This window comes from Schistocerca serialis, chromosome 4 (assembly GCF_023864345.2).
Source record: "Schistocerca serialis cubense isolate TAMUIC-IGC-003099 chromosome 4, iqSchSeri2.2, whole genome shotgun sequence".
NCBI classification, from domain to species: Eukaryota; Metazoa; Arthropoda; class Insecta; order Orthoptera; family Acrididae; genus Schistocerca; species Schistocerca serialis.
This window is the reverse complement of record NC_064641.1, coordinates 309,361,555-309,366,097: the sequence shown is the minus strand read 5'-3', so window position 1 is coordinate 309,366,097 and position 4,543 is coordinate 309,361,555.

Below are 4,543 nucleotides of genomic sequence, written 5' to 3'. Positions count from 1 at the left end.
TAAGGACACTACTCCAGCCTCACTCTATCCCCTTCAATTTCATGACCTCCGAATGGAACTTTGCGATAGTACTTTTATCTACACTGATGGCTCTCGGATTGACCATGTGTCGGGTGTACATTCATCATTGGCACTGATGTTTTTCAGTATCGGCTTCCAGCACACTGCTCAATATTTACAGCAGAACTCTTCACCCTGTAATAGGCCACGGAGTACATCTGGCAACACAGGCTTTTTAATTGTGTTCTCTGCTCAGACTCTTTCAGTGCCCTTCAAAGTATCTGTATGCTGTAAACCGCCCATCCCTTAGAGTAATGGGCCCAGGAAAACTGTCACTTGCTCACTCTTCATGGAGCCACTGTGCTGTGATGTTTATGTGGGTTCTTGATCATGTCGGTCTGCCAGGAAACAAAGCTGCTGACAAGGCTCCAGTCCTCGTACCCAAGCCCACTTGTTTCTATATTCTCTCTGATGATCTCTGTGTTATCGTCTATCAGGAGGTGCTGTCACTTTGGCATCATCATTGGCGCTCCCTTCATTGGAATAAGCTCCAGATTATTAAGCCTCTCCCAGCGACTTGGAAGACCACCTCTTGGCCGTCCTGCCGGCAGGTGGTCATTTTAACTAGGTTGTGTATTGAGCACTGCCTTTTTAGCCATCACCATTTGTAAAATGGTGCTGCCCATCACTGTGTGCACATTCGCCCAAGTTTTAACTGTCCACCATTTCTTGACAGAATGCCCATTTTTTAACCGTTTACATTCCCGCTTGGGTTTGCTGTCTGAGTTAGCGAATGACGTGCAGGCTGTCGGCCGCCTTTTACCGTTTAACCATTGTTTTTGAGCTGTAAAACAAAACACAGCACTTGATCTCTTAACAGAATTTCAATAGATTATTCATCCAGCAGGTGTACTTGATCCCCTCTTCAAGCCATTCAACATTGCACCTTATATGGACTATATGGATATCCTCTTTTTCAGTCATGTGGTGATTACAGAACACTAAAAGAACAGATAATTTTGTGCATCATCTTTCTAGATGTAATGTTTTTTTCACTGCTGGACTTTCTCAAGGCCTACAAGCAGCTCCCACTGGCCACATAGGCTATAGCAGTACACAAAATGACTACTAGAACTCTGAATTTCTCAACATGTTGCACAGAGTTTCCAAAAATTTGCTGATGAGGTGTTAAGTATTCTATCTTACCAACACTGAAAATGTGCTGTCGGCACCATCTTCGCCAGAAAGACACAAATGTCATCTTTGAGAAGTTTTCCAAAGCTTTGTAGTGTTGTGATCTGGCGTATTCAGAATAGATGAAAGAAAATGGTGTAGGAGAGAGCCTACTCATGTCAGGGTGCACAGTGAAACAGTGGTAGCATTGCAAACTGTTTATTCCAGCAGCAGTGTACAGTGCAACGGGCATCCTCTAGGACCCTCAGCATGCATGCCATTGCAGCTGGTTGTGGAATATGCTGATGTCCTAATGGAGCCCAAGTGGCTTCTAATGTGACACCATGTGGGCTGCAAACTGGTGAAGAAATGGGCATGGCTCACTAAGGACCTCCAGAGATTTGTGAGCTACACACCCACATGCTTACTTGTAGTCACCCCATGTCATGAGCTTTAGTGTAATAGCCAATGTTCAATGCCAAGCAGTGATGGCCCTGGTCACCCACTGGTGTTTGACAAGGTGGCCGATGATGTCTAGATGACAAGGAGGCCATGAAGGCGAGCCTCCCCCAAGTGGACTGTAGATAGCCATAGAGCTCTCCATTGGCCGAGGTCCCTCAGAGGCCAAGGCTGGCCGCTCACCAGCATTTCACATCAGGAAGTTTCCAAGTACAGAGCTGCTACGTCACGGATGTGGTGCACCTTGGGCTGGCATTTAACAACCTGATCAGTGGGCAGTCAGCTGGCAGATCTCCATCACCGAAGTGTTAGTCGTGGTTTCTCTGAAACTCAGCAGACCATCACACTATCCAGTTTAGAATGCAAACAGGATGGCAGTACACTGAATGGTCTGAGCTTCTAGGCTCGGTTATTTATACACTTACTGCTACACTTCTGAAGTAATCTTACTGGTGGGAAAAATGGATCTGTTCCACATTGCTCATCCCATCAGCTTTTCCTAGCTTGCTCCAGGGCTCCACTTTGAGCACAGATGGCTAGGCACTGTCATATTTGCAATGCATGAGTTTCCAGCAGAATTCAGATGCCTCGAGTTACTCTTGGTCACACTGTGTTGCGGCATTATCTATTCTACGCGCTTCGCCTGTGGCCAGTGTAATGAACCCATCCGGCCAGAGTGTTTGAAGTAATGTCAACATTACTGCCCAATGGCCTCCCTGATTAGTTCGTTGGGCCAGGGTAGCCTCTATTGCCTAGAAGCAGCTGGAATAAAGATTTAAAAAATTTTACAACTGGCACGCTGAAGTTTTTTGGGGCGCAGTAAACCTTCCCCCTTTTGAAAGGTTCATCCTGAATCTTCCAGGACGAATCAACTGTTACAATTACTCTTAACCATAATACATTGTACTGTGTTGATGGTAACACACCCACCTTTGACAATGAGCTGTCCCACATGGGTTCCTCCCTTACTATGAGCTTACTCTTAAAAGTGTGGTTTCCAGAACTGTATTACAATGCAATCCTTTAACTAGTGCTTATATTACTTAAAACCCAGTGGTTTTGCTTCCATTAATCCCCCCTCAGCCTCCCGGCATATGACCGCTAACCACTCGACTGGCAACTGATGCATCAGTGGATCTGTAGACTGTGCATGTCTGCGGTTTTTTTAATTGAGATTTTCCTCTATATAAACGTTTTTTTCCAATGTAACAAATACCCAGAAATTATTACTTCTGTTACGTAAGATCTTAATTTCTCTCTTTAGGGTGTCCTTAACAACATAATCATTTGAGCTTCTTTATCGTCTGACATCGACAATACCTTGTGTGTCCTCATATGTATACATTTCTCAATTACCCTCATTTCAACAGATATGGGTGAATGGCATAACACTGAAATTTTACACAAACCCTTGCTATATGTAAGTGAGCCGCTATATATACACTTCCTCCATCTGTTCTTACTCTTATCCTAGCCATATGGAAAAAACCTCTAAATTACTTTCCGTCAGTTCTGCTATATGTCTTAATTCTGCTAGGAGCTGGTTCTCTGTGAGGCCTATTCCTATTATGAATTACTGTGGTGGAATCAACACCAGATTGAGCCATCTGTTTACTGCACGATACACTACTTCCTGCAATAACGTCAACTCATTCCTTGTGTCACCAAGCCAATCTGCCAATGCACACAATAATCTTGTGTGGCTAATTTGTTATCTAGTATCTTCTCTAGATCGCTATTCATACCTTCTGCATATCGTTGGTATATTGCGTTAGCTCCACCATTAATTCTAGTACCAACCTCCTATTATTCAGTACTCCCTGCTGCAAACTAAGACAGTCGTGTTGGCTGCTATTCAACGAAACTTTCCTCAGAGGTTGCCATTTGCTGGAACAGACCAAGTGTATGATTTAATTTCTGAGCATTCTCCTCATCTGTTGTCCCGAACACAATTTTTAGTAATTTTCCTCACACACTCAACCAACCTCTTTTCCTCTGAATTACAGTCTGTGGTACAATATCCACCACTGGTGACAACTGTACCCTTAACTTACCATACATAAACTGTAACCCATGGTACTCCCCTTGCATTTCCCTTTGCCTCTTCACATAATTCCGAAAAAAAAAAATAAAAATAAAAAACAACTTCCAATCTCCAAATTTCATTTCTAATTTCCAAATCTCTGCTGATTTTAACGTCCACCGAAAGCTCAAACTGCTCAGAGAACCACACACGTTACTCCAGCGGCTGAACGACAGTTAAGTGTTCTCTTGATGAAGCCTGGCCAAACCAAGACCATCACCACCACCCAGGATCTCCCTACAAACATGAACTTGCCACCTGAGGAAAGAAACTGTCCATTGTCCTCTTCCTCCTTGAGTACCAAGTAACTATCAACAAGTAGAAAACAAACACCATCAAAAAAACCTGACAATAAACTTACAATAATAAAAGCAGAATACACATGGCAATGATATACCCATAACAATACAACATAAAATCCATCTGAATACAACACAATATAAAACATGTCCATAAACAGCAAATATCAAGAGTAAATCTAACACCTCACAAAGCACTGCAAAGAATTTAACAATATAATTAGTTATGTGACCTTAAAGCATATCATGTATGCCTTGCACTAACTCTTGCACCTTTGTGTATTGGATCAGTTGCCATTAACTGTGGTACCATATCCATCTAACTGACATGAATGATAGATTTTCTGATGGGAAATTGTACTTTTACATTAACTGGTGAGGTCATCTTCATGAACTGAAACTGATATGGTTGTTTGTTCGAGAACTACTTCGTCTTTCCTTTCGGAGTACAGTGATTAGTGACCAGTACGCACTGCTTTATATGATATTGTGGTAGTTTGCCCAAGGGCCTCTTTAGCTGTTCCTGGCT